The sequence below is a fragment of the Calonectris borealis genome, chromosome 1, assembly GCF_964195595.1.
Source record: "Calonectris borealis chromosome 1, bCalBor7.hap1.2, whole genome shotgun sequence".
Taxonomy (NCBI): Eukaryota; Metazoa; Chordata; class Aves; order Procellariiformes; family Procellariidae; genus Calonectris; species Calonectris borealis.
This window is the reverse complement of record NC_134312.1, coordinates 208,480,819-208,504,132: the sequence shown is the minus strand read 5'-3', so window position 1 is coordinate 208,504,132 and position 23,314 is coordinate 208,480,819.

The window sequence follows — 23,314 nt, the reverse complement described above, 5'->3', positions numbered from 1 at the left end:
GCACGGCAAGCACCACATCCAGTGGTTTTCTGCTCTTACTGGAGGACCGGTGGCCACCATGTCTGTACTCTGATGCTGTCTATGCCCCGAGCCCATCAAAGCAGGGGTGGGTCTTGGTGACCCCATGGGGAACATGGAGCACCCGAACCAGCTGCCCAGGGACTGTAGAAGGAGCAGGATCAGGCCATCACCTGGGTGCAGACCCCAGCTGCGGGAAGCCTCTCCCCTCCTTGCTGCTGGGTGAAGCAGGATGTGGGGATGGGCAACCCCAGGGCCTGTGGGTCCGGCCACCTCTCACAGGGGCTGGAGAAGGGCCCACGGACAGGACACGCTCGCTCCACACCTGCAGGGAGCCCGTGTCGTGTGGGTTTGGCCCCAGTCAGGGGCTGAAGCAGGTTAGAGAGCCGAAGCCACCACCTGCACAAACCCAGGTCTGGGGTGGGCATGATGCCAAGGGCAGCAGTGACCTGCCTGCTCCCTCAGTGGGGAGTGGGGTGAGCAGAGGGGGCTGCGGTGGGCTGTCCCCATCCATGCCCTGCTCCTCCACAGGGACACGTCATCATCCATGCCCTGCTCCTCTGCAGAGACACCTCTCCATCCATGCCCTGCTCCTCTGCAGGGACACATCCCTACCCATGCCCTGTTCTCCTGCAGGGACACATCCTCATCCATATCCTGCTTCTCCACAGGGACATGTTCTCATCCATGCCTTGCTCCTCTGCAGGGACACATCCCCACCCATGCCCTGTTCTCCTGCAGAGATACATCCCTACCCATGCCCTGTTTCCCTGCAGGGACGCATTCCCCCTCCATGCCCTGTTCCTCTGCAGGACATGTCCTCCTCCCCTCCCTGTGCTGCCGCTGCAGGCTGGCAGGCTCATCCTCGCAGCACTCATCCCGCCCTGCCTCTCTGCTCCATCCCTCTCACCCTGCTGCCTCCCACGTCTTCTGACTCAACCCTGCCAGAAACAGGCAGGGAAAGCCCAGGCGTTCAGGTCCTCGTGTGCCACCATTTCCCCGCATTTCCCCGTTTAGTTTTAAGACTGAACAGCTGGGAGGAAGGGGCTGCCCTCATTTAGGGGGCCTTGCACAGTGGGGCCATGTGTGGTGGCCCAAAAGCACTGTCTCAAGCTGTAAATATTACTATCACCATCATCATCGTCATCATTATTATTATTATTATTATCTGCGCACCAGCTCGGTGCGCCTCTGCTTTTAAAATGAAATCGTTGTACACGTTCCCTGAGCCTAAACTTGGCGCAGAAGTGAGAACCCTTTCACTTAGGTGTTAAAGAACGCCTCACCCCCCCCACAGGGCTTTTTTTAGATGGATGAGCCTTTATTTTCAGACGCCATGAGCTCCTTATCGTGTTACCCAGATAGCTGTGTGTGCACTGGCTCTCCCCCTGCCCGCGGGGCACCACAGCCTCACCCGACCCCGGCTGGGGCTGCACCACCAGCCTCCCTCGTCCCCATCCCCGTCCACCATCAACAGGTCCCCAGTGCCGCTCTCCAGCGGCCACGTGCCAACTCCTGGGCAAAGCCAGCCAGCAGCAAGGGGTCTGCCCCTGTGCTGCCCCGTCCTGCCAACGCTTCCCTGGCACTTAAACTGGGAAGGCTCCAGGATGGGGGTCATGGTCATTTTGTGTTTGTGCAGCACACAGCATGGTCGGGTTTTGGTGCGAAAGGTGGTGCCAGCCTGTCATGGTGATGATGATGTAATAGTAATAGTAATATGGTGATAGTAATAGTAGTAATAGTAATAGCAATAGCATTAGTAGAGGAAGAGGAAAAGAATAAGAAAGAATAAGAATAAGAATAAAAATAAGTAAAAAAATAAGAATAGGAATTGGAATAGGAACAAGAAAATAAGAAAAACAATAAGAATAGGAATAGGAATAAATACAAATAAAAGAATAAGAAATTCAGTTCATCACAGCGAAAAAGAAAATGAATAAGAAATTCAATTCATCACAGGGAAAAGAAAATAGAATAAGAATAAGAAAGAATAAGAATAAGAATAAGAATAAGAATAAATAAGAATAAGAATAAGAAATTTTTTCACCACAGGTGGCAAAAGAAGGGTTTGAAGGTGAAGAATTGGATTCCAGAGTGTGCTGCACGTCCCTGCAAGGGGAAAATTGTCTGTTATCCCCCTGTGACCACTGGCTGTGGCCAGGCCAGCTCAAACTTAGGCTTTTCCAGGTAAAAATCTCAACCCGAGCACAGGGTTTGAGTCTGTATAGAGAAAATGGGATGATGTGCTCGCAGGAACTGGGCTGCATTTGAAAACTCTTTATTTTATTCCATAGCCTCTGGGTGTGTAAGTCCTCCTTGCCTCATCATCCAGTTGCCTGGTTCAGACCCAAAACAACTAATGCAGGCCGGGTTCATTTTGGTTTTAGAAAGGAATTTCATACACCTCTTTAGAGCAAACACTTCCCAGCACTTGGCAGCCGTCACCCGGCACACGTCAGCTTTCTCCTTGGATCCTTCACCAGCGGCAAGATTTTTCCCATGTGAAAAATGCACTTGAAGTCGTAAGCAGAAGAGATTTTTTTCGGACACACAGGCTCACCCCCAGCTCACTGGGGAGGGGAACGCCTTTTCGGGGCCTGCCCCAGGAGCAGCTCTGGCATCGTGCTGTGCCAGGCATCCGTCGGTGGGACCTGCTCTTTTATCATCATGTGCAAAAATCATGACCCATGGCTAGTCCCTCTTGATCCCGGCAGAGGTGGCATGGAAGGGCACAGCAGCCCTGGAGTTGCTTGGGCACCAACCAGCAGCTTGGGAATCCCCTCGGCCATCTCCTCCTCACCCCACCGGCTGCGTGTGTCCCCTGTGCCAGCCCTTGGGACTATCAGGGAAGCACCAGGGAGTCTCTACCCATCACCAAATGCATTTGCGGGGACTGCAGGTGTTCCCCCTTGTGCTGGTGAAACATCTCTGCCAAACCCCTCCAGTCCCTCTCTTCTAAACCTTTCCTCCCAGACCCACAAAGCAAATTGTTCTTGGTCATATTAATGTTTGTTTGTTGTGGTTTAACCCAGCAGGCAGCTAAACACCACACAGCCGCTCGCTCGTTCCCCCCCCCTCCCCCGCAGTGGAATGGGGGGAGAGTCGGGAGGGAAAAAAAAGTAAAATTCGTGGATTGAGATAAAGACAGTTTAATAGAACAGAAAAAGTAGTAGTAGTAGTAGTAGTAATAATAATAATAATAATAATAATAATAATAATAATAATAATAGAATATACAAAATGAGTGATGCACAATGCAATTGCTTACCACCCGCTGACCAATAACCAAGTAGCGATCGCTACTTCCTGGAACACGCCTACCATTCATATACTGAGCATGACGTCACATGGTATGGAATACCCCATTAGCCAGCTGGGCCAGCTGTCCCAGTTATGCTCCCTCCCAGCCTCTTCCAGAGCATGGAAGCGGAATATCCTTGACTAGCAGGGTACTTAGCAACATCAGTGTGTTATCAACATTCTTCTCATACTAAATCCAAAACACAGCACTAGGAAGAAATTTAACTCTATCCCAGCCGAAACCAGGACAGACCCCAAGTTAGCGGTGTGCCGTATAGCTGCAAAGAGAAGAAGGGAAGAGCTGTGTTCGGGAAAAAGGTCAGAGGAATCAGTGCTGGCACGGTGGAGGCAGAGCAAGTTCCTGCAGGTTTCAAGCCATGGGACAGAGATGGTCTAAGGACCTGATTTTATCTCCTGAAAGCCAACAGAAGAGAAGGAAAAGAGGATGAAACAGTTCAGGATACTTCTGTCATTTATCGAGCTTTGCAATCATGGTGCTGAGAACCACTGGCGAGAGGTTGATAGCATGTAGAGTTCTTCCTAAATCACCAGCAGATATTAACTTGTTGCAGCAGTGGAGTAGCTATTTGACATCCCATTTGTACCCAGGTCCCAAAGAATTCAGCCTTCCATGTCCTATAAGCCTCAAAGCTCCTAAAACATGCCTGTTCCTGTGGATTGGGGGATTACAAAGCTTCACAAGATGAGAGCAACAGAGAGGAAAAACAGGAGGCCAGAAGACGAGTGGAAAGGGACGCTAGATTGGAGTGATCCTTGGCCTTGAGATTGAGGATGGGGCCTAGGTTCCAACCAAGAACCTACAGGCATTTCCAAGTGACACCTTTATTAGGGGTCTAAGGTAAAGCAGGGTCTAATGAGCTTAGATTTGACTGAGACACCTGGTGAAGGAAAGGAAAAGTCAATAGAATAATTTTCAAAAAGGGATTGACTCTACATCAGGCAAACCAGCTGTTTCTCATGGCAGCTTCCACGGTGAATCTGCAGAAGATCAGGCAAATAGTTGGGTCAGGCTGGGGAAGTGTGTGGGAACCGATGAGTGGGACACAGGCTCAGCAGCAGGGATGGAGAGGAGCCAGCGGACCTCGTAGTGGCTCTGCAGAAACACAGTCTAAGGAGAGCATTAGCCTGGGAGAGAGGAATCACATCCTTCGGTGCTTTGGCTAGGAAGTATCTAGCAGGTGTCAGCAGCGCTAGGAAGGAGACAGGAGCATTAAAACGCCGTACGCTGGCACTTTCCTCTAGATCATTGGGGTCAGATGTGGACATGGACGTGGATTTCTGTGCTGTTGTCATAGGGCTGATACTGTCAAGCATAGGAGTGGTGTCTTTAATGAAGACCCTAACTACCCGTCACACTGCTAGTAACGATGAGATGCGGCTACTCCTGGACACAACAGTCTGGTTTCTTCACTGAAATGTCATTAATCCGACAGGAGGGAAGACCTTTTTGTTTGGCCTTGAAGCAAAAGAAGTAAGGAGATGTCCTTAATGTCCTTAAGAAGTAAGGACATTATAAAGGAATTTGTCATAGAAAATATCTTGGATTTAATGCCCTCATGGTATTGCAATTTAAATGAAAAAGAAGTAGTTAGCTTGCTGCTAACTTTTTTAAAAGGGGAATTTTGAGAAATTAAGGGAATTAATCAGGGAAATCAACTGAATTTACAACAATCTGGAATGCAATCCCAGGCAAGAGAGGAAACCTCGCAGGGGAAAGGCCAAAGCCCTAAGTGGATGAAGAATTACCGCAAAAAGAATATTAGGAATAACCACAAGCCTGCAATGGATGGAAAAAGGGATTAACCAGCAAAAAGAGGTTTATGTTAAAGGTCAGGCAGTGCAGGGGTGACGTGAGAATTGCCAAAGTCAAGCTGTGTTAGATCTTGCAAAGGAAATTAAAACAACTAGCAAAATATTTGTGAGTCATAAATGAGAAAAGAAGAAAGAAATGTGTCTGCTGCATGCCCAGGGTGTGGCAGAGTCTAAAGATACTGAAACGACGTCCCTCAGACGAGGTGGCTGTTTGGTGTTAGGCTTTAGGAAGAAAGAGGATGCTGAATCTCAGGTCAAACTGAAGATGGATGGACATCAGGATATGGAAATGACCACATCTAAAGGGGAAATGACCACATCAAAGCGCTGGGTGCATGAAAATGGAAGGAACTGGACCACCTCCATCCCAGAGCCAGGGAAGAAACGGCCATGAAATTGCAAGTTCAGCAGCAAGTATTTGAAATTAATCTATGGCGTTTTAGAAGCAGTACTGGAAAATAGTAATTTAAGAAAGGCAAGAAAGATGCCCTGGGCAATTACGGCTCCGCTTGTCTACAGTAGGTCTGCCAAATTACATTCTTGCCAGAGAATTCTGCAAGCTTTCCTGAATTACTGATTTTCTAGGCAAAGGAGAGGCATTCAGTCATACCTCACCCTGGAAAACCCAAGCACCCTCACAGGACTACCAAGCACCTAACAGCAGCCTCCTGCTTTCGGAGGAGACAGCCACGAAGAGGGAAAATGAGTCTAAACTGGGACAGGTCCCGGGCCAAGTGAAGCAACGCAGAGCACGCCAAAAGAGAGGAGAAAGCAGTGGCTCGGCGTTTCCAGCTTGCAGGACAAGGGCCGGATGGATGCTTTTGCCTCTATCAGAGTATGGCTGGGGAAGCTTGGAGAGATGCTCAACTACCAGAAGGCTCTTGGGACGGGGCCCCGCACCTGAGGTTTCATTTCCTTCAGTGTCTCATTTCCCACCCCAGACTGCTCTGGGAGGGTTGGAAAGTAATCTCCTTCAGGGATGGATCTGTCCCCATCAGCAGAGCATCTGCGTGTCCCCCCATTTATTCTGCCAGCTGTACGTCACCTAGCAGGAACCAAAGCCCAGAGATGCTGAATGACTTCCTCCAAGTCATGCATGAAATTAGAGATCGCAAGGGCTTCAAGCATACCCCCAGCTACCACCTTGCACCGTACCAGCACCTAAGGTTTCTGCTGCGCTTCTCATGTGGCCGAGCTGCCCAGGCTGTTGTGGTGACACTGGGGGATGGACCACACTTGGACCATGCAGTGCTCAGCTCAGCTCAGCCCAGGGAAGTCCTGGTAACAGGAGCTGCCTCCCTAGTGCTGCTGCCCAGTATGAAGCCCTTGGAGAAGCTGCCAGGAGCATCCCCTGCTGTGCCAGCTGGCATTTCATTTAAGTGTCTCTTTTCATCTCATTTCTAGTAGGAAGGGTCACGAGGAACATTTGGGATTTGCTGGTCTTAGAGAAAACACCATGGGAGAACATTTTCTCCCAGTGTTTCCAGCTATAAATACCTGGCTCCGTCCTGGGACCATCCTGGCCGGGACAACCCCGGGCTCAGGAGGGGACCTGGAAGTGAATAACTGAGCACAGATCCACAGTGGGCAACCAGCACAATGGAAACCAGTCCCAAATGGATGGAAACCACCAAAAGGCTCTTTAAATGGAATTGCTTTTTCCTCCCTACCTTGAAGCGAGAATGGCTTGAACAACCACAACTCGGGGACCAGAGTGCTCATTTCCATCCTCCTTGGGTGGACACTGCCACAGCAGTTGGTGGATCCTGGGGTGGTGGAGCAGTTGATGTTGCCCCAAAGATTTGGGTGCTTTTCCAGACTCCTTCCAGAAGACTCTGAGCGGATTTGGGCAAAATGTGCTGAAAATCAGAAATCCCAGGAAAGTTGTGGATTGGTGCAATGACTTCTGCCCCCACCTGGGAAGCCTGAGCCTGCCGAGCGTTCAGGAGGGGAGAGGAAGAGCCACGTGTGAGCCACATCCTTCTTTTAAGGATGAGTAACCTCAGCCTCAGAGAGCAAAGTAAATTGCTTAAAGGTCAAGAGTCAACAGGAAAATGATCAAAAATGAAAGCTCATGAGGCCAAAATCCACCCCTCAATCAATGGGTGTTCTTCTTCAAAAAATAACTTCTTCTGAAACAAATTATTAATTGTTAATTATTATTTGCCAACTCACTGTGGGCTGGACGCAGAGCCCACAAGAAGGCGCCACTCTCACCACACACCTGGAACACTGAGCCACTGGCTTTGAAGACCTCCCTGAAACACGAAATAGCAATGAAAACCAAGAGTATAGTGAAATAACTCAAATGGGGTCACCCAGAACCAAGGCATCCAAAGCCGTGAGTCACTTCTGCACAGCTCAGCCCATCCAAAGACATTTTCTGCCAAAAACCTCTGACTTGCGCGTTGTGCAGCAATGGTCGTGAGCTGGTGAGCGGGAACCTCGCCGAGCAGCACCGTCCCCTGAGACCAGCAGCACATCACGCAGCCTGAGCGTCGGTGACACGCTGCCCCGGACACACTGACACATATATATTTTTTCCAGGAAAAAGGATTCCCTACTGATGCTGCAGGCCTCTTCCCACCAGATCCCTGCCAAGAAAAGCAGTTGTTTAAGCAAGAGGAGAGAAAGCAGAGCTGCTGTGATCCTGGTCCCTTTGCCCCAGACTGCTGCGCTCCCAGGCTTGCGGAGGTGCCGTCTGGGTGATGCTGCTTTTGAATTGCATACCGCTGCACCCCTAACCAAAAATAGTTGCTGCAAGGACCCCAAAGCTGTAAATAATAGTGGTACTGGTAATAGCAATAATAATAATATCAAATTCTTACATATCCACCCGCAAACCTATCCGTTTGTCGCAGCTCGCTTATTTTCAACCAGGAGATGTTGCTATAGGCAACATGGCAATGGGATCTGCTGTCTGGCAGAGCAGAACTGAAAAGGGAGTTGCAAATGTGTCATGATATGTAATATTTCCACAGCAAACATCCACCCAAGGATCACTGAGCACTTCCCAAGGCAAAGGGACCGACCTCTGTGGCACCCTGAAGAGGCAGCTGCCTGCCATCCCCCGGGAGGGAGGTGCTCAGAGCCAGACCCTTAAATCCCTGTTGTCCCCTGGAAGCTGCAAAATTGGTCCTGGCTCCTGCCAGCACACCTTCCAGCAAGGCTGGAAGCAAGCCCACCACTTAAGTGGATTTACTTGCTGTCCTTCAGACCGGCCCAAAGCACCTCCCCAGCTCACCAGGGAGCTGGAGTGGGGATCAGCCCTTCAGCTTGTCTCCAGCCCTTCAGCTTGTCTCAGGCTGTGGATAAATCACAAACCTTTTATTTTTCACCCACAGAGCCATAAAAATAATCCTTGAAGAGGAGTTGGAGGACTCTGGAGGGGTTCCAGGTTTGGGACCCTCCTTTTCACTCTCAGCAAAGTCACTCCTTGGTGTCCCCCAGCCACCGCACGCCAGGCGCAGCCTGAGGGACCTCATCCCACCGAGACCTCCATGCCAGAAGCAGGAGGTACCTCTGCACCAGCAGGTACCTAATCACCAGCTGGGTGCAAACCCTAAAACAGCCCCACCTGGGATGTTACACCCCCTAAAAAAAAGCAGGTGAGGGGGTAAGATCAAACACTGGACCCCCAGTTGCCCACAGCACAATATTATTTGCCCATTGGCCCTCTCCAGTGTGGCGAGCTCCAGCCGGCTCTGCCCAGGGTGAAACCACAGCCCAGCTCCGGGCACGCTCCAGGGGCCGCGTACAAAAGGCACAGATCGGCACAGCCTGGCTCCTTCTGCCCTGCACGCTCCTCCCGCGCTATCGCAGCAGGCTTCATCCTCTCAAACACCCACGTGAGCTTGTGAGCCACCACCCGGACACCCAACGCTCCTCAGCCTTGTGCTAGGAAAACCCTAGACCAGCAGATTAAGGCACACCCCTCTCTTTATGGTGGAAACTTGAATAAAAATAAAAAACCCCGCCAGTCAAGTTAACGATAATGCCGGTGAGCCCCAGGAGCGCTGTGGAGGAGAGCTGGCCCGAGCACCAGGCGGTGGGGACGTGGCTGTACGGGGGGAGCAATCCCAGGAGCGGGAGCATCCACAGCGCCTGTCCCCCTCCTGCTCTACAGCCGTCCCCCCATGTCCCAGACACACGTCTTCACCTGGCACAGCCACCGGGGATGAGTCGTGTCCTGCTAAGCTGGGCTGGCAGGATCCATCCATCCCATAGCACTGGTCCAGCCTTACCATCTTGGTCAGGAAATATGGTGGGAAGAACGTTACCTGGGTGGTGCATGCTCAAGACACATCTCCCCAGGTCCAGGAGCACCAGCACATGTTGGTGTTTGCCCGAGCTATTAAAATGGTCCAACGAAGCGTGCTCTGGAGGAGCAGGAGGTGGGGACTGCAGCGGGGCCAGTGCAAAGCCAGTGGCCACAGGGGCTGCGGGAGGCGAGGGAGGTTTGGGAGAAGCCAAACCCCCAGCCCACACAGGGGGCACCGAGGGAGGAGGAGGAGTAAGATGGAGGAGAAGCAGCGCTGTGGAGCCTTTGGTTTAACGGCGGCAAGCCATTAGTTTACTGCCTCGTAAGCGCGCGAGGGCTTTCTTGCTCACTGGCTGCTGCGACGCTGCTAAGGACTCGCTAAAGATTTTTCGATGCTCTAAATGCACAAGGCGATTCTGGAAACACAGGGCCAAAAATAGGGGTGGTGGATGCTCCCGAAGTCAGCAAAGACGGAGTCAGGGTCCTCAGGGTTGGATGCAGATGTGGAGTATGGCCACTGCTGCATGAGACTCTGCCTTTCCACCGGTGGTGCTGAGCCAGAGTGTCCCAGCATGGGGGGACAGAGGCCACGGAGCTGGGACCTGGGACAGAGCTGTCCCCTATGGACAGGAGGGACTGTGCCATGGGATGGGGTCTGAGGGGGGAGAGAGCTGTCCCTGGCAGAAACGCGGTGATTCCTGGGTGAGATGCCAGGGCTGCCAGGAGCCCCTTCAGCTCCAAAACCAGCTCATTGTTTCTGAAAGCCAACAAAGCAAATCTTCCCTCTGGTTTAGCTGGCCTGGGGCAGGATGCTCGGCTCCAGAGCGTGATCAAAGAGAAGCGAGGAGATGAAATGAGATGGGAAAAGAACATTTCTTCGGCACAGGGAGGTAACGGGAAGGTTTTGCACTGGGTATGGGCTGGGGCAATGGGGCAATGGTTGCCCTCCTTGAAAAATGGTTGCCCTGCTTGCTGCCCCTCCAGCCCTCAGCCACCCCGGGGCTGAGAAGAATACTAGAACTTGTCAGTCTTACATAAATAACAGCTTTTGCACTGTTCTTCCAGTTTTCCAAAGAAAGAAGGTTCTATTCCTGGAAAAGATACTGACTTAATAGAAGTGACCTTCACGTAAAACACGACTTCTGTGTAAAGAGAGATTATTCTAAATATTATTAAAATATTAGTCTGTGTTACCAGGACCCAACATTTTTCATAAATGCCAGCCAGCAGTTTCGACAGAAGCTGAAAGCTCGCTTCTTTTTTGTCTCCTGGAGATGGGTTTTCTTTGACCCTTCTGAATCAGCGAGTTGAAATGTTTTACTTGACTCAATGTTTTATTTTCCTTCAAACTTTTAAAATAGTTAATAGTGGAAAGGGAGCAGGGTGCTGTAGCCTTGCCTCAGTTGCTTTTGAGCCGTTTGCTCAATCATTTTAAAAGGAAAACACAAGCAAAAGACACTGTTTAAACAAGGCACAGAAAAATCTGATGCTGCCCTTTGTTGCTAATGAGAGTTGTCCACTGCCAGATAAACACTGCTTGTCAGAGAGGAGTCAAAAATAGAGTAATAGTGTAAATTGAGCAGGGACAAGAAAATATATAGTTTATATTAAAGGAGCTTGTTTTCATTTCTTTCTCTTGGGATCTCTGGCCTTGCCTTGACCCGTTGCACTGTGTCTTACAGCCTGGAACGTGGAAGAGCCCCCTGGGCTGGAGCAACAAAGAGGCCGTTGCAAGAGATGTCCCTGATGGGCAAGCGAGGTTGTTTTGTCTTCACCGCGATCTCTGTGTGGCACCGGGGTAGCGCTAAAGGATTGCAAAGATGCAGCCGAGTGAGCCCCAGGCTTGGCTTTGGGATCTGAATGCTTCAAAGCAAGGAAAAAAAATTCAGGATGTTTTCATTGGGTTCCTTCCATGTGCCTGGCACTGAGGAGAAGGGGCGATCCTGTGTTTTCACACAGGCTTTCGCCCTCCCAGCTCCCCCCCAGTGAGTCCCGCTCATGGTGGGAGCCTTGTGGGGACTTTTGGCTCATGGAAACCCAGTGGGTAGCCCTGGGTGAAAACACTTTGAGAAGAAACAAGGTATTGGCACAATGACGAACACACAGACGTGGGGGAATTCAAACATCACAGCTTGAAACTTGCTAAAACGTCATACGTAAGTGGGCAGGAGAAAATACATGAGAGGGCTTCAAAACAGCTTCTTGAAAATGAGTCTTCCTGATGGGAGGAGAGCCAGGGTCTGCAGGGCTGGTTGCAGTTGGGCTGGGTTTCCCCGCCACCACTGTACCCATGCTGGAGGGCTTCGGCACGTGTACCCCACCCAGGGAACGTCGTTGTCCCCTGTGGTCAGGGTGTCCTGGAAAGTGGCTTGGTCAGCCTCTCCCCTCAGTGCTCAAGTGATGACTCAAAGGTCTCAGGAGGGAGGAGCACAGTTGCGCTTTCTCTTCTCCTTCCACATTCCCCTTTTTGGGTGTTGTCTTCAGCTCTCCAGCCCTGCAAGAGTTGCTTAGCTCCCCTACAAGAAACTCAGCGAAGCAGAGGAGAGCATAGGCGGCATGTTTGAGGGGGGGTCTCCTCCTTCCCCAGAGGTGCAGTATTTGAAACTCTCATTCTGCACCCAAATCACAACTGCTGCCCCTTTTGCTGCCTCCAAGAACAACTGCAAAGAGGTTTTTCAGAGCTGTGAGTGCTTTCCATCACTCTCCAGTACCACTGTACTGGTAGCCAGGAAGAGAGTCAAAGGAACCCACGCAGACCTGCAGAGCCACCCCAGCCCATGCGACTCCCCGTTCTAATGCCCGTACATCAGTTATCACAAGGTCTGAACGTTTGACCTGACTCAATCAACATCACTGCGATCAAACCATACCCGTTTTGCAGGCTTACCGGCACGGAGGGGGACCCTCTCTTGCTCCTCGGGCAGAGCAAACACCTGCCGACCAGCAAGACCCCCACGCTCCCCTTTGCTCTACCAGACAAAGCCACCGCAATCCCTTCACAACACAGCCATCACATAGCCCTTGCTTTTGAGGGCAACCAGAAGTTTTATCGTTAGCCTCAACCCTTTTGCAAAGACGTGAGGAACCAATTTCAGCTTTTCTGGCCGTTTACCCTTCAGGAAAAGCTAGCTCTTGGAACTGGATTTTAGTGCTGCATTAACACAAACCTCCAAGGAGGTCTGAAGCCAACGGTGCTGCCCTACCAAAGCCAACGAGCATCCCAGCAGTTCCCAGAGACTCTGTCAGAACCAGGTCCACAGTGTATAGATATTCTTCCATCTGAGGCTTAAGCTCATACGATAAAGCAGCTACCCTGTGCCACCCGATGCTCACTCATGTACGCCAGTGATGCACTCACGTTCCTGGGGAGCTACAGAGGCCCTGGTCAGGGACATGTCCCGGGCTCCATTTGCGAGCTTCCTCACGGTGGGAAGGAGAGCACACTTGTAAAATTCCACATCGCGTTCACCGGGATGAATGAGGGGGTGCTTACAAGTGTTTTAGATTAGATTTCAGCATAAACCTGGTAAACAGGGAAGTCTCCTCCACCCCAGTTAACCTGAAAACAGCCTTAAAAGACAACGACAATGTTGAAGAGGCCTATCCAAAGGCAGAAACTCCATCAAGGAATGTGCAGCCCATGATGGGGCTAGGGTTACATGGCAGCACGGGGTAGCAGCAACCAAACCGCGATGCAAGAAGGCAACCATTGCTCCAAGTCACATCCAAGACGCACTGCTCCACCGCACCAGTGCTCTGCTTGGCGACGGCTCCATGGACAAGTTCAGGACCTCAAATTGTGAGTGTGTCACGTTTCCTCCTCATTCGCCCCCCTCCAACTGTGCCTATGATAATACCGGCATGGAAGCACCAGAGGCCGAAGATAGACCTGCTATGGGAGATGCCACCACTCCTGCTGCATCTGTCATGTTCCGTTTATGGGCATTTATTATTACAGCGAAGCTCTCTCTAGCCTCGGTGTCCAATGTAGTCTTGCACAAGGCAGTACCTGCAGATATCAAGCCTTTCCCAGTTCCCAGCTCACAATAAAAAAGAAGAGAAGCTTGGGAGTATCTTCATACTTTCTGAGCCCCCTGGATATTGCTTTAAAATTACCGGCTATATTCTGTCCTACGGAATGCTGGATGAAAAAAAAAAAAATCTTCACTGCTTTGCCTGTATTTAAAATATAGGCATTACAGAGGAAAGAAGAGAATTAAAAGCCAGGAGTAGAAAACAAGCCCTGGACTCGCTCCTCTGCTGGCAGAAGTTGGCGTAGCTGAAGGCCCAGCGCTGGTCCCACCGCGTCCTTCACGCCCCCACCCTGCTGCCCCCACATCTCTGTTTCTGCTGCATCAGCAAAGAAAACTTGTGGGGAGTTTTCAACTTGCTGACAAATCTCTTTCCTTAGGAAGAGCAGCTGCTGGGTTAGTCCCATAATGATGCCATTCGGCATCAACCCGTCCCCCTAGAGCTCAGCTGCCACCCCCGATTGGCAGCTGGTGCTCTCAGACACTCAGTTATTCCCTGTCCCTGTGGTTGGCGGGGGCGGCTCGTCCCACCAAACTCCCTGCACTCGGCAGGAAAAGACGCAGCTGACTCTTAGGATGTTCAGGATATTCCAAAAAAGTCTTTGGTTTATTGTTATTTCCACTTAGAAAACACATTTCACTAAAAAAAGAATTCCAAGTATTTAGAAACATCTTGGTCTTGCTCTCCCATTTACAGCAGCGAGGACCAAGAATAACTCCACCGCAGCCAGCGGTGTAACACTGGGATAAAACCAGAGCCATGCCAGTCACGGGATTAGTGTCTCAGAGCACTGATTTTCGAACATCCCAGAACAGAAATTAGATCTTCAAAAGCTCCCAGCTCCCTTTCAGATGCTTCTTAAGTGACCACAATTTCAGACGTTGCTCAGCATTCTCTCGCAGACATTGAGTGCTTTGGAAAACCTGTTGACAGGCCCCTGAACTGGTTGTCAAAAGACCAACGATCTGTGCTGAGACTCTGAAACTCATCCTTTGTGGCAGCTGAAACAAGTTCTGCTGAGCTGTCGAGAGCAGACAAACGAGTCCATCTGGTCCTACTTAGTGAGTTATCACCTCTTCGGCTAAGGCACGTTACAGGAGTGGGAAGAGCTTCTCTCTGTCTACATTACTCTGCTCATCTTTCCTGCTCATCCATCACACTCCTTCCCATCTCCCGATTCTTCCCTTTACTTCTTTTTAACATTTTATTATTTTTTTTCTTTAACTTTCTGCATCTGCTAATTCTGCACTGTGTCTGTCTCCAGTTGAGCGCGGTCCAAACGCCCTCCAGGTCTTCTGTCAAGTCCCTTTTCACATTCCCTTGTACCAAGGCGCCTCGTGGCATCTCTCCTTTTTCTTGCAACACGCTCGCCCCAGTTCTCAGATTTAATATTCTTGGCAAGGACTAACTGTCAGGGAAAAAATGGATGAAATTAAATAATAACAAACCCACTCCAAACCAACAAATGCCGAAGAGGAGCCAGCCAGCCAGGCTGCAGCAGTATGAAAAGGAAAGGCTTTATCCATAAACGCTCCCATCTGCAATTAGCAGTTGCTAGTAGCTTTCTATTAAAAGGAAGAGTAAAATAAAAATATGTTTCTGAGACAGATCACTGCTAATTGACCAAAAATGTTGCCTTTGACAATGTGTAATTTTAATAAAATCTTAATGCCAAAGGCCCTAGCTCCCCATTCTCAGTCTAGATCCAGCCATGCTCTGTGCTCTGCAGCTACGGCCGAGCTAATGGGCAGCTCAGCAGACAAATGTATGTCCCAAGCTCTGTCCTCCTGCAGGAGTTCAGCCTGGAAAGCAGAAATCCAGATGGGCTAGTGCCACCCCAGGCACGACCCAGAGGGTGGCTGCGTCCCCCCACTGCGACCACTGCCCGCCGCAGAAGTGCAGCGCAGCCGCTGCCTACTCCAACACGCACCTTTCTGCACCAGGGACTACATTTGCTTCACCTCACTTCAGGGCTCCACCCAGAGCAGCAGACGACATCGCTGCCCAGGTCCTGCCGCAGAACCACAGGTGGCCGACAGCCTCCAGACCGAGGGACCCACGGGTGCATGAGCCGTGAACTCACCCAAGGGACCAACGCTGAGCACTTCTCCCTCTATCCCCCGCCTCGAGCAGTATTAATTCAGACCTCCTGCATCTCTGTTGCGACCACCGAGGCTACCACATGCTCTAAAGTGGGTCCCTACCTTGGTCCCCACGGTTCAGCACTGCAGGGGTAAAGGTGCACCCCCTTCAGCGGGCACGGAACTGGGCACAGCTGGGATGCCAGCACCCCGCTCTCCGCTTGGGTCCAGGCTTTGGACTGGAAGGGTTTACGCACCTGAGCCACTCCAGCAAATTCACACAAACTGCAGCAGAGGCAAAAATCAAACCCTGCTTCCCTCACATCTCAGACTAGGGCTGAAATCATTGCTTCACCCCTTAGCTTCATGCCTGACCCCACAAATATAACAAGTTCTGCAGCATAAGTCCATCAAGGGGAATGAAAACCAGGCCACCATCCTGGGTTAGTGGCTGGAAATAGACTCCGGGAGTCCTGATTACCATCCCCTGCTCTAACGCTTACATTACACCATCTTGCTTTTATTCTTTATTGGAACAAATGGCAGAAAGGGGTATTATATAAAGTAGGACTTAAATTTGCTTTTTTTATTATTCTTTGGCTCTAGAATTTTCTAAAATTATTCCTTCTCTCACTGTCTGCATTGAAAGAGAGAATATACATTTTTAAGAAGCTGGTGTTTGAAAAGCAAGCATAAATTAAAGGAGGAGGTGGGCATAAAACAGCTATAGATTTCAACATCCATGGATAATTTCTAAAGCTCTCAGAAAACATGATTCATTATTGTTACCATCAGCTTACCTGTGCCTCCAACTGAAATTAATTCAGCCCTAAAAGTTTTAAACCAGAAAGATATTCCAGTGGAGTATCATCTTCTAAAATAAATCACAATGTTCACCGGATTTTGCTGCACTGCCCAAAACAACTCTCGCAGTAAGAAACGTGATGAATCCATATATTGCAGGAGTAGGTTTTGCTGGGGAAAGTTGGTTTAACAGAATCCTTTAAGAGGTGCAAGTGACAACTCACTCAATCAGAAGAAAGAAACCCAACAGGACTCCGACTTCTTCCACTCTTTTGTCTGGTGTTGACAACCTCCGTTGCTGCCTGGCTTCAGAGCAGCCTCCAGCTGCAGGACCTCTCCAGAGCATGGGAGAAGACCGAGACTATCATACACTAAGCTTGAGGGCTGGTAAGCAGCCGGGAGTATCTTTGCAAATGAGGTCGTGAATTAGGCTACGTGACTGGTTTTGTTCAAGCCCGTGGTTGACCTGTGCTCAAAGGGACTGTCACATTTTCGTGACGTTGTTCTGCACCAGCAGGACAAATTCAGCAAGAACATTTACAGAACTCTGAATCGTGCTGGTCTCACCGCGACGGCACATTTGGGGCTCCTACCTGGGGCACATGAACATGGGACGTCTAGGATGCACGCACACCAGAGGAAGTATTCCTGGGAATTTCAGTCAGAACAGACTTTTCTTTCAGAGAGTTAATTTATCCTGCAACAAGAATATCCAACAGTTTAGTGCTAGGATTCAACCATCCACCCAGACGGTGGTTCAGCACGTGACGCTTCTGCAGAGCGTACCATCCACACACCCCACCAATCCCAACAACTCGTGTGCTACCGAGTCCAACCGGGCCACCCCAGAGGCCAGAGACCCCATCTGAAAGCCAGCAGACCGACTGGCAGGTCTATCCTCCACCCTTACCCAGCTCGAACTCACAGCTTGTTCTCCCAGTGCAGTAAAAATAAACATTTTCCCCTGGAGGAAGACCAGCTGCTTGAAATCCTGTCCACTGGAAACAACTCAGTTAAAAAATAAAGAAATAGCCCAACTTCTTAACAAGAGCATTTCTAAGAAAAGAGCTGGGAGGAGGGGCAGATCTGTAGGTAAGGCAGCGGGCAGGTACCGAGGGGAGAGGGGCTCACCACTCGGCTCCCAAATACAATTTGTGTGGGCCTGAACAGCGTCTCCATCCTGCCCTTCACCCAAACTTCTGAGCATTTAGGCTCTTCAGAATACAGCCTGCTTTACAGCCTCCATTTCCATAAACCCTATCATAACAGATACCCATTGTAATCTATAAAATTATATTATAGTACAATTTCAAAATCATCTTCTTTTCCTATCCAGATGCTACTGATTTCAACAGAGAGCAATCAGACTTCTCTGTTTGATTTTTCCACCTCCTGTACAGAGCTGCTTCCCTCTACTTTAGAAGGTATTTCTTAGGCTTGGTAGCAAGTTGAGATTTGGATTAGGAGACATAATTTGTTTAGATCTAGATGACTCTTCCTTCTCATTAGAGTTGCACTAGGCACATTAGAATTCCAAGCAATTTTGTGGTTTTTTTTTTTAAAATCACCAAGCCGCGGTTTTCCACTTGAAAGATTAAATTTTTATAAGATCAGTGACATTAACCTTCTGCTCCTGAACTGCTGGTCAGATGCTACAAAGGGGAAAAAACCCCATACTACACATACACACTTTTATCACATCCCTTAGGTATATTCCAACTCTCTGAATTAAAGCAATTTAAAAACTAGACCTAGTCACTATTTCATTTTCAATCTTATTTCCCTGCCAGTCACAGTAGCATGGTCATTCTTCTTCAGTTACATCCCATGATACGGCCACCTATGACAAGAAACCAAAGTCAAGTCTGAAATTCATAAAAGCCAAACTGTATGATCTCAGTCAAAGGAGGAAAGCAGCACAACGGTAAAATGTATCTGTGATTGAACAACATAAAAATTCAGTTGTTTTTTTTTCTAAATTTATTTAAAATGAGTGGACTTGGACACCTATGGAAACATCATTCTTCTTTCTCCTTATCCCCAATTCAGAAAAAGAGCTCGGAGGAGCCTTTCTTAGGAAACATGACTTTTCCAAACGTGCCTATTTACGCTCTGCTTGAACCATACCTTGGGGGACATAAAGTACGGTAACGAAGCTGCATTTGCTTTTATAGTTAAATATGACAGTATGTCGGTCTGCCTAGAGAAAAAGTAGCTGAACTTACAACAAAACATAGACTTTATTTCTTTGGAAAAAGCATCCCAAAATTTTTCTCCCAAATAAGCAAGACAAAATTCAGCAGGAAGTTTTGTTCTTGACCAACAACCAACTAAATTTCATTCTAAAAGTTGACAGGAGATGGAAAGAGGACTTCTGCGGATGGAAACATTTCTGTGGGTGTTTTCTTTCCCTCCCCCTGAATCTGTATTGCAGAGCACTAGGCACTGAGAAAGAAACAAAATCAGAGAAGCCCCTCATGTGATTCTGGCTTTCCTTAGAAGAGAATTGAGGTTTCATGCTCCAACTAGCCATGACTGCAGATATGAATAAACACTTGAGCCTGAAGCACTTTCTGAGCATCAGCACATCCCTTCAAGGCTTGAATCCTACAGATCTTCCTTTGAAGTGAAGCGCTTCAAGGCAACATGCCCCATCCATCTGATGGTTTGACCCTGTGCTCAGATCTCGCCTCCAGCATGAAAGACTTCAAGGTATTTGTAGTTGTAGGAAAAAGCAGAGAGACATTTCAGCAGCTCATGGGAACCGCTAAGTGCATGGCTGAAAGGAGACACCAGGCTGTCACCACACCAGGCACCAGCTGGGCTGCCCATGAGGCACTCAAAGGTAAATAGAGCCAGTACCAGATCACCTCTGCCCCAGGATTTTATTTCAAACAAAATCCGAGTTAACAGAGGAACTGGAACTCACCAAAAAGGCTTTTTTTAAAATTAAAAAAAAAAAAAAAATCTCCTTCCAGGCATTCATAGGATGACTACGTGAAATCCTGAAAAAAGCAGATGATAATTTTGCTGGCTGCAACATGCAGCCCTTAATATTCAGCCATCTACCTGAGGAAGACAAATGCATTTTAGAATGCATACGCAGAGCACAATTATTTCCAGCTGCAGGAATATCTTTAAGCTTTACTCCTCATACTATTAATCCCTTTAGAATTATAAAGCATATTCCAAGACAAATTTTGAAAGACGAGGCTTTTCAAAAAACCCTTAGAAGTTTAACTGTTAGTCCTTATGGAAAATAGATCCTGGTTTTCAGTTCCAATGCTACACCGAAAATAGCCAAAAACAAGGGGGAAACTGTTTATAAAGCAAGTGGCTTTGTTTCAAGCCACAAGTTACAGTGAGTTCAGGTGTTGCTTGCAAAAACACAGGATTAAACAATCCTGATTGCTAGGAACTGTAAAATATTACATTCCTTCAAGTGCTGAATGTTAACTTTCTTCCACTTCACCTCCTGGGAACAGCTGCCTTGCCAGCTCCACTGCCTTTGTTGAAAGGTATTTGTCATAGTGAACAGAGGTTCTCGGAAAAAATTATGCTGGGAGCAGAGGTATAGAACATCACAGTCTGATTTTTTTAAGAACTCAGTCACACTGCGGTTTTACAAAAACAAATTATCTGCTTGTCTTTTCCTGGATGAGTACAAGAAGCACAGTAGAAAATTAAACATCAATACAGCACCAATACTGAAAGCACAGGGCTCTTCCCCAACAGAATGCACAGAGCGCTTTACAGTTTTCCAGTACTGGTGAAGAAAATTCAGTAGTTAATGATGCAAAACCCACCAAGAGATAAGGTTTGAGATTCTTTAATTATCAAATTGTGTTTGAGTATTGCTGAGTCCTCAGACTGTGGGTCAGCTTACACTGTAGGAGGCTGAAATACAAAAGCTTTGAGAGGGGAAGTTAGAGATAGGATCTGCAAATTCTGTGGTTGAACCGAACAATGCCAACAAAAAACCTCAAATAAAACTGCGCCTGGAGCTATACGGTCCCTGCAGCTCTTTCTCCAGAACCAGGGAGGGAGAGAGCTACTGGAAAAAATGACTGAGTACACCTATGCATTATGCAAAAGTTGAGAAAGGGATGTTCCTCCAGGTGTGGAGAACAACTGCCTGCGTAGCTGAAGTAGAGCTCATCCAACCTCGGCCACCTGACTTCTTAAAAGAGTTATTTTCTCTGAGAAAAGTTACTTTACTTCAAGAACATAAATAATGGCATTATGCACTTATGATTTCCATGAAGGCATTGAACTGGAGTTTCAACTATGTCTCCAATAAAACTGTATGCTCACTTTGGCACAGTGATTATATCTTGTAATACTGTGAGACCCATGTATTTTTTGTTGTTGCCATGACAACTATGCTGTTAAGTCAGACCTAAAGCAGCAGCTGGTTTCTCCGTTGCCAGCTCTGACAAGTACAGCCCTTAACTTTATTTTCCTTCTAAAAACGTTGCCTATATACCAAGGTTCTAGCAGCTTTAATTTAGAGAATTACAAACTACACCCATTTTCCTGCTTCCCAAGAATCATTAGTATCATGAGGCAGGTAGCAGAAGTAACACAAACACATATTCCTCCAGTAGCTGTAGGAGCTCACATGACCGTAAGCATGCTGAAAATCTCCCTTCCAAGTAAATATGGGTATTAGCTGCTGGCATTAGTACACCATGCATAGCTTAATGAAAGGGTGGAAAATACAGCTAAAGCTAATGAAAGCTTTTACAGGATACTAGAGTCATGCCCAACAAAAATCTAAAACATTGTGCTCTACATTTACTCTTGTAACAAGAAAATCAGATATATTTTCAAATTAAGAGCTTGAAAATAATAATATTACTATAAAACAGTGTCTGTAAGAATGAACTAGACTGAGCATAACATAGGCAAGGAAAAGGGCAAGAATTTTACGTAAACACATCAGAGTTCTGCCCCTGTAGCCTTCTAGGCAGAGGTAACTACTACATTTTGCAATTGTTAGGTTCATAGCCAGTGCATCACTTGGCCAAGATGTCAAACGCAAATGAGATGACAGAATCATAGAATGGTTTGGGTTGGAAGAGATCTTAAAGGTCATCTAGTTCCAGCCCCTCTGCCATGCTCAAAGTCCTGTCCAACCTGGCCTTGAACACTTCCAGGGATGGGGCATCCACACCTTCTCTGGGCAACCTGTTCCAGTGCCTCACCACCCTCACAGTGAAGAATTTCTTCCTTTTATCTCATCTAAATCTACCCTGTTTCAGCTTAAAGCCACCACCCCTCGTCCTATCACTACATGCCCTTGTAAAAAGTCCCTCTCCAGCTTCCTTGTAGGCCCCCTTCAGGTACTGGAAGGCTGCTATAGGGTATCCCTGGAGCCTTCTCTTCTCCAGGCTGAACAACTCCAACTCTCTCAGTCTGTCTTCATAGGAGAGCTGCTCCAGCCCCCTGATCATCTTTGTGGCACTCCTCTGGACTCACTCCAACAGGTCCATGTCCTTCTTTTGTTGGGGGCCCCAGAGTTGAATGCAGTACTCCAGGTGGGGTCTCACCAGAGCGGAGTAGAGGGGCAGAATCACCTCCCTCGATCTGCTGGCCACGCTGCTTTTGATGCAGCCCAGGATATGGTTGGCTTTCTCAGCTGCAGGCGCACATTGCTGGGTCACATTGAGCTTCTCATCAACCAACACCCCCAAGTCCTTCTCCGCAGGGCTGCTCTCAATCCGTTCTTCGCCCAGCCTGTATTTGTGCTTGGCATTGCCCCTGCACTCAGGTGCAGGACCTTGCCCTTGGCCTTGTTGAGGGTTGCATGGGTCCACCTCTCAAGCCTGTCAAGGTCCCTCTGGATGGCATCCCTTCCCTCCAGTGTGTCGACCGCACCACACAGCTTGGTGTTGTCGGCAAACTTGCTGAGGGTGCACTCAATCCCACTGTCCTTGTCACTGAAAAGGTGTTAAACAGCGCCGGTCCCAATACCAACCCCTGAGGAACGCCACATCAAGCCGTTGACTGCAACTCTTTGAGTGCGACCATCCAGCCAATTCCTTATCCACCGAGCAGTCCATCCGTCAAATCCATGTCTCTCCAATTTAAAGACAAGGATGTCGTGCGGGAAGTGTCAAATGCTTTGCATAAGGCCAGGTAGATGATGTCAGTTGCTCTTCCTTTATCCACCCACACTGTAACCCCGATGTAGAAGGCCACCAAATTTGTCAGGCACAATTTGCCCTTAGTGAAGCCATGTTGGCTGTCACCAGTCACCTCCACAGAAGAGGGAAAAAAAAAAATTCCTTCACAACTGTGACTTTTTTCAGTCATTCATATTTTATATTGTCCTATTAAGTATTAAAATGGACATTTAAGAAGTAAACCAAGTGTACTATGGTATCTTGAGGAGATGACTTGTTTAATAAAAACACTCACTTGCAAGTTTCTGACAACACTGTTACTACTGAACCACACACACACAGACTGAGCCTTGTGGCCACACGGCTGTGGCTGAGGGACCGAGCACTGCAATGGTTTATTAAGGAGGAAAAAACGCCACGGTTCCACAGAGCACTTCCCATTCAATGCTCCCCCAAGCATTACAAGGTATCGCCCTAGAAGTGCTGAGCCAAGAGAACCCAGGAAGCAGGGCTGCTAAGAACTTGGAGTTACCCCACCAAACTGTAACTTGGTTGACAGCAAGAAGAAACTAGAAAGGAAGATCATTAAGTTTCTAACTAGCTATTAAGAGGAAGTAAGTCCAGTTTGCTACAGAAAGTATAGCTCTTTTCAGTTCACACTGCTTATCATACTCAGCCATTCCCCATCTTTGATAATACTGACATTGATATAAGTTGCGTAAGTTACAAACCACCACCACTACAAATACAGGTTGATCTGGAAAGCAATTTAAACAATTAGAAATATTTCTTGCAAACCAGCTTCTCTCTTCTACCATTTACAAGGCAGCCAGTAAAAGTAAATGCACGTGAACAGA